The sequence below is a fragment of the Periplaneta americana genome, chromosome 2 (assembly GCF_040183065.1).
Source record: "Periplaneta americana isolate PAMFEO1 chromosome 2, P.americana_PAMFEO1_priV1, whole genome shotgun sequence".
Lineage (NCBI taxonomy): Eukaryota > Metazoa > Arthropoda > Insecta > Blattodea > Blattidae > Periplaneta > Periplaneta americana.
The window spans coordinates 88,106,142-88,119,068 of record NC_091118.1 but is presented as its reverse complement, the minus strand read 5'-3'; the positions used below and the strand labels follow the sequence as shown (position 1 = coordinate 88,119,068).

Sequence of the window (12,927 nt, the reverse complement as noted above, 5' to 3'; positions counted from 1 at the left end):
AGGGCTACTAGTTTCTAAAGACTTTGATTTTCGAAGAATATATTCATGCAATCTGCGCTAGGAATTTGATTCTAGATTTAAAGACTAGGAAAATTTTTCGATTATTATTGAAACTTATTGATTTACTTTATGGTAGTGAATTGAAGGACAAATATCAAAATAAAAGAAGTTACCTGACTTTTATATGAACTTTCCATGTGTTAGATTTCCCCGATTGTACAGACATGCATTTTCAGATTCACATATCTGTGCGAACAGTAATTTTTTCGTATGAAGAAGATAAACAAGCCATATCATGGAAGCCAAGTATCGGATCACAACTTAAAATGTGCTGTCACATTATGCACTATACAAACAATAGTTCCAAGCATTGAGAAATTGCTGAGGGAAAAGAGAATTAAACAAATCCTGAAAAATCAGTGCTAATGCCAGTGTTGAGTGAATGGAATGGAGTTAATTTCTGCATTGCTATTCCTAGGGTTGTTATATGTTTTGTTCAAAATTTTCTTTAACAGAAGCAGTTTACACTTTTACAGTAATTGTCTTGCATTTTCCGAATAATTAACATGAAATGTATATTATATTTCTGAAAGCAATTATAAATTTATTAAATTCTAACTTTGTTGAAATAGGCTACAATGTTTTTCAAATTGCTTAAGATAATTTATTTACCGTAGTTATTTCTATTTAGCCCATATCTTTTATCATCAGAAAACAATCATAAACCTATGCAGTAAATTCATATTGTGGTCCTGCCGCTGAACGTCTTACCTGCCCTGTTATGACTTTCCCTTGCCAAGAGGGCGAGCGGGTAAGGCTTGATGACGACACACAGTGCTCTGAGTTGGGGACTACTGCATTAATTAATCAATTTAGGAACAGAAACTTAATCATAAACAAAAGCAAAAAAGATCTTTTGAATTCAATATTTTCTAATGTTAGTAGAAAAAATTTGAGACAAGTTTGGGAGAGCAGTGCCCCCCTCCCCCCATAACTCCACCTATGGTAGGGTGTGATAGCATTTTGCAATCATAGTTCCGGAAAAATCGCAGTGACAGATAACAGCGATTTTGGCACAGTGTAATTTTTGTGTCCGGATGATCTTGGCAATTGTGAATGTTTCTCAGCATAAAACATCAGGTGGTTATGTTTATCGCTCTGAAGTACCAATGCCATGTTTAATATCAACAATAGTGATTAGCACTGCAAGTATACTAAAAACAAAACATGTCCTGAGCTGTGTTAACGTGAAGTGTGGGCACGTATATTCACGCAACAATGTTCACGAATGATTAGGTGAATCATTCGTGAAGAATATAGCAAGGAACAGCTTCAGTATCAAAGAGTTGCTGGCATTAACATTTGAATGGAACGAAAATTAATTAGATCCCAGTTACTTATGTTGCCCATTAAGTTCATCTCCTGGACTCTGGAGTTGTCACATATACATACATCAGTCGCCATCATTGTCACATATCAGACAGAGAAGGCGATTTCTCGAAGTTGTGATTTTTTAATGTAGTCACAGTCAGAACCAGTGATAAACCTGTCACAGTGACAAGATCCTAGGTCTTGAAATCACATCCCACCACTACTACCCAACATCGATCAGTATGTATGTTTAGTCAGCAGTCTGAAGACTGATTGGAATCTCATAAGTAACACCAATAAGACATCACTCATGAGGAAACTAAGCCAGGCGATGATGGGGTAAGATAACCAGTTTCTTACCCCTCCATTACATACATCGCTGACTAATAACATAGATCACTAATCAGAATTGAGATGTATGTAACTTATTGTTCTTCCTCTGACGCATATTGTCAAGTGAGATAACAGATATACATATCTGCCAGAACCTCAATCATAGGTAATGTCGAGTGAAGCGAGCTGAAATTTCAAAGCAACGAGATGAAACAACTTGAAATATTCCCATTCTCGAAGTGACCACTCGTTAATTAACAGACTGCCTGTGGTGAGATTTGGCTACATAATAAATCACAATATAAATGAGATTCTGGCTGTAACCAGTAAAACAGATGGCTGTTAACAACAACAAAATAATGCACCATGAAATAAAACAGGTCACACAGAAACACAGCAATGCAGCATCAGTCAAATCATAAACAGTAGGAGTAACATAGGAAAGGATATCTGTTCCCTCTGCGGCATGAAAGAAGATGTGATCCATATAGTATTAGTATGTCCTGTAACTGATAATCTAAGAAAATTATGGATCGACAAAAAATTCTTAAATATTAATATGTAAACTGTATAGCCCAGTGTTTTTCAAACTGTGAAGAGCGCCTCCTCAGTGTTTACCAAGGGAGGCACGAGAATTTACTCGATTTTTGTACCGAAATTGTAAAATATGCATTATATTCGAAATAAAACAAAACTATTCTGTAATAACTTTTTTCTTTTCGTAGTTCCTTGATAACAATCAGATGCACAGGAAGCGCAGTCTGACAACAGCATCCATGATTCAGCGTGATTGCAACTAGATTAGGTGAGCAGTCTGACAACAGCATTCATGACTTAGCATGATTGTGACTAGAGTAGGCGAGCAACATTAGTGACTAATTGTCACCAAGTGTAGTGAGGTTTAGAAGCTTGTTCCACTACGTCTGTTTTCCATTTGAGACTTAGGAGTTCGTGTGTGTGCTAAGTTTTTAAATACCAGCACGTGTAAGAAATATGAACTGGACAAGGCTGAACCTAGTGTTATATATAGCTGTTAATCGCTGTACTGTGAAGAGTTCACGAGATCAGCCCTTATAGGAATGTGGTGTAATGCCATTCCTACATGCAGACAACAGCTGTTAACAGATTTAGATGTTCCAGCAGTCCCAGCCCTGTGAAATCGAGGAAGGAAAATGATGTAAGGAGTCTCTACACATTCCTGTCAGAAGAACAGAAGACTTAGGTCACTTTGAACTAGTCTTTGCAAAGTTTCATCAATTTACTTGACTTCTGTTGTATCTAGCACTTTTTTCGTAAAGAATTTCCTCGTTTTCTTTTTTTTTTTACACAATAGCTTTACCATTTCAAGTGGAATCTTTAATATTGTTCTGAAAATATGGTTAAGGAAGCATTTTACTTTAATCATTTCTCACGAATTTTAAAATATGATGAATCACAATGTTGTCCTTAAAACAGTTCATTGTGTTCATATTCCTTGTGTAATCCTCTTTATTTAATCCTCAACAAGAAATCGCAGAAGGAAATTAGTTCTGTCGTTTTTCCATGCATAGGGTAATTGAATGGAAGAAAGGCCATTGAATGGAATAAGGACAATTGCAAGGTTATTTTATAACGACTATTTCTTCCTTACTGTATACACATTTATATAAATTAAAATGTTTTTCAGTTAATAAAATATTAATAGCGTGAATCTCTGTTGTTTACTATGACTAAAAATGTGTTATTTATACAGCTACTCAAATATTTCAAAGACCTTTTTCTCAAAACTTCAATTTCTGGGTTATGCCGTTTTCGATTCAAAGTTGTTTTGAAGCAGCAGGACACACCAGTGAAAATATTAGACAAAGATTCCTTTTTCTAGGCCCTAGTTTCTTCCCAAATGATCGTGACTGTAGGCCCAAGTTCAAATCCTGATTGGCATAAGTTATCTGGTTGATGTTTTTTCCGGGGTTTTCCCTCAACCCATTAAGAGCAAATGCGGAGTAACTTTTTGCGCTGGACCCTGGACTCATTTCACTGACATTATCACAGAATAACCAGAATCGATTTCCATAGTACAGTTGCTCTGGAGAAGCATATTATAAATAGAAAAGCAGGAACATACAATGAGAAGGTAAATTGGCTGTAAGTTAGAGCAATAGAACTAAAGAAAAACAAACCTCACAGCATATTCTTCAAAACTCAGTTTGATGCAGAAAAAACTATAGTATTGAGAAATCTACAGCTGCCCACTGGCTTCAAAATGAAAACACACCAATTCTACATGATCTACTTACTTCCCTTATTGCCCAATGGAAAACCTAGGCCTATTTCAAAAGTGAAACTTCATGACATACATTCTCTCATGAAGCAAATGACCCAAGATCTTTCTCTTTTGACCTCTATCAATCTTAAGATTCTTATTTAGGCCTACATATTCCTTAGCCACAGAAATTGTATTTTTGGATCATTAAATATTTTGACTGTAACTTCTGTACTTTATTCTTAGTATATGAAATATTACAAATTTTGTAATTTTCTTGATTGAGATTGAAACAATTATGGTGTTTTCATGTTGATTTTTATTTGAAACATACTGTAATAATTCTTGTATGAATATTGTGCAAGAGAGTTTTAATGCTGAAAACGAGAGGTTTTTGTTTAATTTTACTTATAAAATTGCGTCTATAATCAAATTCACTTGAAGAATGTAACACTTAATGTGGACTTTGTAATCCGTGAGTTAGCAAATTTTTCATTTACATTTCATAAACAGTTTGTAGAGTAGTTCCAATTTTCTATACAGTAGGCCTACTGATATTTTATAATTACATTAAATGATTAAACGATATTTTTGTCTTAGTCAAGTGATGGAAAAAAAAAATTACTTTCAATTTATAAAGCATTAAGTGACCAAGCACCATTTTATTGAATAACGGCAACATTTGAAGGATATTATTAATTTTGATACCAGTACCTTCACAACACAATTTACGTCTTCTTCTTCATTTTGATATAGCCTATAAGCTTAACACTCTTCATTCCATAGAATTTAGACAAACGTTTTTGCATTTATGCAAATGTCTCAAAGTCATTTTTGACGATTGCTCAGTTTATACATAAGTTAACACCATCCAAATGTAAACTACACTTAAGGCAGGGGGCTTACGAGGAAATCTCTGTGAGGTTTATTTTAATTAGGTGCGATGTGGGGAGGTATTGATGAATGGAGCACTACTCTTCCTAGAACTGACCAGAGATAAGGTAAGTTGTTATGAGTTATGACTATTATGACACTAAACAGATGACATTACTGTCGCCACATGGTGTTTAATATAATATTGTGGCTCCAAATATCCAGTAGTTTGAGACTAGCTCTGTGTCGATGTGTTGTGTAAGTTGAAAGTGTTAGGTTATATTTTACAAGTAGATCGAATGTTTTCATATAGGTTAGTTACTGTAATGTAGTTAGTAGTGTGTCATTCTAACATTTTCTGCGAGCAAGAGTGGCATTACACTGGTTGTTGTCTGTGTGTAGGAATGGCATTACGCCACATTCGTATAAGGGCTGATCTCGTGAACTCTTCACAGTACAGTGATTAACAGCTCTAGTACTTATCGTAAGTAGTTCAGATGAATTTATCTGCTTAGTAAACTCAGAGCAGGGAACAGCTGTAATGCTGGTGACTTGGTACATAAATAAATTGTAATGATCAGAGTTAAGACAGTCCTGTAGAAATGAAATATAGCAAGTCCGTTCTGACAGAAACAATGTTGATGGAAATAAATATTCAATTCTATTATATTATAAATAATACAGCATGAATAGGAAATAAATATTCAATTTTATTACAGCCTATTCAAAATAATACAGCACGAATATTTTTGTTTTGGTAGACTATAAACCTTTGCCAATCCTTCACACAAATATGCACAGTAAACAATGTGGACAACTGGAAAATTATTTCTTAATAATAAATTTGTGTATTTGGTTTTCGTGAGTTAAATTATATCACTATCTAAATTATAAACAGATAATGGCAGAACAGAGTTAGGTGCATTCTACAGGCATAGGAGGGAAAACAGTAAGTGGATCATAAAGATAGTATGATTCTAAATTTCGGTACAACTGTAGGCCTATTGCATGGCCACCATAAAGAACGTCATTCAGCAGGTCTTTTATTTTTCCATGAGTAAATTTAATAGGCTACACATGTTACGGTAGTTAATGATAAGCACATCACCGCCACTCTGTAGCAATACCACATTCTATTTTCTCTGGAGCAACAATACAATACAGTACAGCATTGAGTGTTTTCAAAAAAAATATACTAGTATTTTCCCTGGACCAAAATACGTTGCTATGAGGTGGCGACGATGTGCTTATTATTTAGCCAATGCTTAATGCACACTGGATTCTCTTCTATGAGGCCTTGTTATGTAATGTCTATCTGTATTCTACAGTAATAACAGTCTGCTCAATTATGAAAGATCATTACTCAGTCACAATTAGAGATAGACGGTACATGAACAATATAAAATAATTATTTCACAAAACAAGTTTCATTACTGTAACAACAGTGTAAGAAAAGTATTTAAATGTATTAAAGCAGATCAGTGCCTAATTATTCCGTCTGTGATTTATTAGAAACCTCTTGAAACAAAATTAGTCTAAACTAGCGTTAAAGGTAGTTCCCTTCGTACTCCTCTTATATACCTTGCATATACGAATCTGTGACAGGTTAGGTTTGGTTAGTTTAGGCTTTTATTATGTCTTGCATATACGATCAATTGCATCGCCACAAAAATCCCTTATAAATTCAACGGTTTTCACTTCCGAAATCACAAGAGCTAATTACCTCAGTGCTAGTTTCTCCCAAAATTATCATCGTATCGAATGTACATTTAACCAGTTTCGAGAAAGAACATGTTTTTAAACGAACAAAATAAAATAGGCCTACTCGTCTTTTACGAAAACACTGTTAACTTATCTTTAGTTCTAGACGGAAAAGTCGATATTGATGTGTAACCAACTTTCGAGTTTGGAATTTATATTTCACCAAATTAAGACTACTGTACTTCCACAATTGGTCTTCTAGTGTTGCCATATGATAAATTAGATTAGATCCAAAAGTACGGTACTTATTTCTATCAGTGATAGGCCTACATATTGTTTTTAATTAACATCCAATTGTAACAGGTTATGTTACCTATTTCGGACATGCTGAAAATAAAATGTAGGGCCTATTGGGTTTTTATAATTAATTGCATTGCAGGTCTAACGTACTTACTATTGCATGACAGTAGACTAATCCTGTGCACTTGGTGTGTAGACAGCAGCAATATCTTTAATGAATTTCATGAAGCGGTTCTCCTCTCCTCTGCTTCTTCGGTACATCAATTCACACAGATAGGAGTTGAACTGTGGTGTTCGACTAATTTTGGATGACATTTTCTCCTTCGCTGATTTCCACATACCATCTATTGTGTTAGTTTGAAAATTAATTTCCTTATCCTTGAAAGTAATAGAATACTTTGCAGTAAGGTCATTGTAAGCTTTATGGGAAAGACAGTCATAGGACTTCCAGCAATCTGAGTAAATCGTAGTACCTGGAAGAATCCTTTCTTTTATAACAGTTAGGAGTGTTGCTGCTGATTTATTTTCAACAGGATGGAGGAAGCATTCTCCAGTTTCCCTGTCAACACCTCCGTACACCCATTTTTTGTAAATTCTCTTATCTCCATGATATTCTCTCTTAGGGAAAGGAGATTCTTCAATTTCGATTATATGTTTTTCTCCACCTATTTTGTTTTCTTTTTGTGTCAGGATAATGTCACAAAATTCCCGACAGTAAATGAAATAGTCGCCAACAGTACCCGAGCTAATCCTGGTTTCTTCCAATACGAACTTTAGTGGTAATTCCTTAACCCAGAAATAAGTTAAAAGTGTTACCTGTTCTAAAGTCAGTTCTGACTGCGAAAACCAGGTGCCTTCTCGCAATGATCTCACAACGTGATGTTCAAGTATATCACGGTCGTTGTTTTTCGTGCACTGCCACTCGTACCTGTCTTTAAGTTGTGTTCTTTCAACAAGTTTCATATCTTGATTACAGACAGGACATCTATAACTTTGGCTCAATAGCTTGAGATATTGTAAAACGTTGATTATATTCCGTTTCTCAGTGTCAAATAAACGATATAACTGCTGTAGATTAATTGAGGAGGTTTCGTCTCTTTTGTACGAAAAATGTGTCATTTCTCTGCTTCACTAGATTCCTTATCCGAACAATTTATGTAAAATGGCGAAAAATATTCTAACCATTAGTATCTGTTGGACAGTGATTCGTCTGTCCGCCGTGCGGAATTGCGGAGCCCACAATTGCCAACACTACCATGCTGAATGTCTCTAAATAGTACACAAAAAGTCTCCATTTTCAAGTAAAATATCCCAAATTTGAAATAAATAAGCAATCTATATTTTTGGCATATTATTATTATTATTATTATTATTATTATTATTATTATTATTATTATTATTATTATTATCACCATCATCATCATCTTCATCGGTGAATACGCAGAACAACTGTTTCTGTCCTGTCGAGAAAAATTATTATTATTATTATTATTATTATTATTATTATTATTATTATTATTATTACTTATGGCTTTTAAGGAACCCGGAGGATCATTGCCGCCCTCACATAAGCCTGCCAACGGTCCCTATCCTGAGCAAGATTAATCCAGTTGTTACCAACATATCCCACCTCCCTCAAACCTATTTGATTATTATCCTCCCATCTATCTCTCGACCTCCCCAAAGGTCTTATTCCCTCCGGCCTCCCAACTAATACTCTATATTGTTTGGTTTCGTAACCAGCTGTTTTTTACGGTGATGGCTTGTTAGCCCTTTGCCCAACCCTCAAGCTGGAGGACCATCGCTTATCGGCTGTCCATGACTGCCTATTACATTCCCAAAATCCCCAATTTTTTCCCCAAAAATGAAAACACTCTATACTGTATGTATGTATGTATGTATGTATGTATGTATGTATGTATGTATGTATGTATGTATCCAATGCCTACCCACTTCACTTTACGTGATTCGGGTTACGCATATTCCGGATAGATGGCAGGACTGTGACCCATTTTATACTGTTGCACACCACTTTGGCAGGCCACGCTGTACATGATGTGTATCTGTGGAGTGTTATGTCTTGGTCTAGGGTGACTGTATGTGTAAGTGTTCGTGTAAGTGTAGTCTATGGAATGAGTGGTGATGATGAAGATGAGAAAGGGAGAAGGGGAAACCTGGTGCCGACATGTAGCCTACTCCTATCGAATAGCACCAAGGGGCCCGCCAGGCTTAAAGTCCCCGTCCAACGGACGAATCATTATCAAGAGTGAAATATGCCTTCTCTTCATATGCACTGCGGAGAGATTTGGGATTTAACCCAGGCATATTAGTGCACAATCTTGTGATTAGAAGTTGTGCACCACCATCTCTCCTAGTCCCAAGGTAGAAATTTTAAATGAAAATTTCTGACCCCACCAGAGATCGAACCCAGGCCAGCTAGTCTGAAGGCAGACACGCTACCACAGAGTTAACTCGGCTGACTCCTCTATACTATATAATGTCTTTGAAAACACTAACAAAAAATGAGTGGAAAACATTAAAATTTTGAATAAAAATCTAAAAGCTCGCAAGTAAATTCAAAACACAAAAAGTTCGCAAAAACAAAAAAGAAGAAAAAAAGTTAAATATATAGATAACTTCAAAGTTACATTTCAATTTATAATAACGATCAACTTAACATTGCTAAGCTAATATTATAGTCTAACCAAACCTATGTCAATGACGAAACAGTTCAGTAAATAGCTATGATCACTTACATTAATGAAGAAGTGATTACATTTCTTCCACTTCCGTGAAAAAATAATGTATGCGTTCACAATGATCTGGATGTCATCTTGAACTGAATTCTGCTAAATATCCAATATCTGTAAATATGTAAGTACGACTTATACACATCATCACGAGACGTACTAAACACTCCTTCTACCACAATGAGTTGCCCGAGATCAAAATGGGCTATGTTATCCAAAGAGAATTTTAAGAAAAGTGCAAAAATTTCCTACATCTGATTTATGTACTGATTTTTTTCTATGCATTTTACACATCTATAATAAATCATTTTGAAACTAAATCTTTTACTGTGTAAAGTTTTCAACCCAAACTTGCCAACGATTCCAATAACTCATTTTCTAAAAAAAAGTCACATAGCACATTTTGATCTCGGGCACCTCAATATCTAATTAATGTGACGCCATCAAACATCAACTTATACATTTGTGACTCGAGACAGGATGATCTTGACTGTCTGCACTTACACGGACTTGGTTAATAAGAACCTGAACTAACCAAACGTAACCTTCGTATATGAAAGATAAAATGTAAATTTTAATTTCACAGCAACTGTAACAGAGAATTATATAATACAAAATCAAATGATTGTCACATGTATGTAGTACCGGTAGTATAATTGGAGAAAATTAGTGTATTGCATTTACATAGAAAAAAATTATGAAGGCACTTTGGGTGCACTGTTAGGGAAGCGACATTGACTATGTTAGGGAAGGGACAATTTAGGGCACAGGAAACACAAAATGATTCTCTCTCTCAATAATTGCTGCTGTTCAGCTTAATTTAAGTATCTTACATATAATATTAATTAAAATGAAAATTTTTTCAATCTGTGATTGGTACTGCATCATTAAAGCAATAGCCTTCTGGACTGTCAGTGGTAGGAACAGGCACAGACTTTACAATGTCCTTTATATTTAGAACATTTCGATCCTCGCATGTAAGAAGATCAAAGCTTAATTTTGCTTCATCTGACACTAAAGAAGTTTGATTGATAAAATCTGACAATTATTTCTTCATCAGTCACAGATTCTGAGTTTGTCACAAAGAAGTTATACACCATATTCTTTACAACTCCTGTCATAGTATGCTTCAGAAGAATTGCAACACAAGGTAGCTTCTAGAATAGAATTAGTGTTATTTAAGCAAAATTCTGACTTTATTTTTCAGCCCATTCAAGAAGTTAATATCTTCATAATACCAACGTAAACAAACTTCATGGTTTCGTCTAATAGTTACAAAGACATCTATTGGACGTAGACTGTAAATTTTTGTCTTCCCAATTTTCACATCTCCATATTCGTGCTTGAATAGAACATAAACTTCCTTGATATTGTAATTCAAACATCTTTCTGGAAAGTTTTCATCTCTTTATTATCTTTTTTTTTTCTCACCAGGGAAGTACCGGTATTTGACTTACATCAACTCTGTGGCAGAAATCTTCTATTTTCTTTATTAGATCTTCACTTACAGAATCTTTGTGAACTGAATCTGATAATTTGTGTTTTTTTGAGGGTAGACTAATAAATTAGTTCACTCTGTTTCTTTGAGGATAGATTATATGTACAACTGTGAGTTCAAAACCTTCATTTTTTATCTTGGTGATCTCGGTAAAACTGATTTTTCCCTATCAACTGTTCGTCCTAATGCCCAAGGTATATAGGACATCGTCGCAGCACCTTCAGTTGACTATCTCTTTTGTGCCCTTTGCTTTCGTTTCCCCCCTCCCTTTTTTGGGCCTTCTAGCACTTGTATTTTTTTCCCCAATCTACACATTTCTGATGTTTACGTTCCTTTTCCTTTGCTTTATAATTAGCATTCCTTTCTTCATCTTCCTTCAGCTTGTTACGTCATTTTTTCCACTTTTCTGTAGGTGTTTTAGGCTCCAGATTGGTGAATATGAAATAAATATATTCATTCTAAAATTATTTTTAAATTAAGTTAAAGAGCATAAACTTTTTCACAGATTGATTTATAGTGAGAACTACAGACTCTATTATGAAAAAATTTCAAGGTTACGAATATATTTCCAGTGATTGCCAATTATTACTGAAAAATTACTAATTCTTAATCGTAATTTAGCCCTTGAACTCTGTCCTGCATATTGAAATTATCGTACCTTACTAGCTTGTCCTAAGAGATACCAGTAATGAATTCTCACTTTGAAAATGTAGGTATATGCCTACAGTATATAATAGGTAACCAGTATTGAACCTATTAGCAAACAATATGATATTACCACAATAAATTATTACTTTTTTTTAATAAAATGTATTTATATATAATATAAATTTAATTATTTACATATAGTATTAGTATTGTCTGTACTGTACTGAGTTGTATAGTAAAGATGGGATATTCCAGAGGATGTGGCCATAGCTATGATAAATTACATGTGTTTCACTGTTATAATCTCTTCTTAACAAATGACCCTTCCCTAACACTCGTCCATTCCCTAACAATTGGCTTTATAAAGTCTAAGAAATAATTATTTTTCTAATAGATACACTTATCTCAAATTATTTTCACATTCAGGCAGCCATCAATGGAAAGTATCAGAGGTGCCAGCCACAACCTCTTACAATGATCATGTGACATAGCAAATAAAATTGAAGTTTTCTTTTGTTATGGAAGAGACATTTTTTAGTTGGCAAATATGTAAAATCAATAATTATCACCCTACTTCAAAATTATTTGGACACTAGCATAATTACCCTAAATGAGTTGTGCCTACGTCAACTACCGGTATTAATGACTTCAATGCCTATAGTAGCAATGACACAGTAAAATCAATGTCCCCACCCTAACATAGAAAAAAACACATAGGTCTATAAAAGTTAAAATAACAAGAAAAAAAAAAAAAACTCTATCAACGTAAAAAGGATAGATCTGAAAACTACATTAACTGGGCTTTAAAATAATATATAACATGTATAATTTGATTCATTTTTTTATTTTTAGCATGTAGTGATCACTTACTGTGGAATGGCCCTCTAAAAAAAATATTTATTTATTATTTATTTTCCAATGACAGGTAGGCCTACTGAGATTTACATCTTTGACCTAAACACAACTTTAATATAAAAAATAAAATAAAATAAAATAAAATAAAATAAAATAAAATAAAATAAACTAAAATAAAAGGACATAGAATGCAAAAGGAGAAGAAAATGTCCTTCATTGTCTCATTAAGTTCCTCACCTCCCAGTATCGGCACATTCTTTCACTTTGGTTAAGGTTGGACAGCGAAGTAGGTGGTCCCTGTTCATATCTTCTTGTAGATCACACAAGGTACATTTTGGGTCTGGTAGTAACTCAAA

At 34.3% G+C, this 12,927-nt stretch overlaps 1 long non-coding RNA gene across 1 annotated transcript in view; it reads right to left on the bottom strand.

Moving 5' to 3' along the window:
• The window catches only part of LOC138694393 (uncharacterized), a 31,016-nt gene extending 21,198 nt beyond the window's left edge, over positions 1–9,818 (bottom strand). Inside the window, exon 1 of the long non-coding RNA XR_011330921.1 lies at positions 6,975–9,818. This is a non-coding gene — a long non-coding RNA (uncharacterized lncRNA). The remainder of the gene's footprint in view (positions 1–6,974) is intronic.
• Between the last annotated feature and the right edge of the window lie 3,109 nt (positions 9,819–12,927).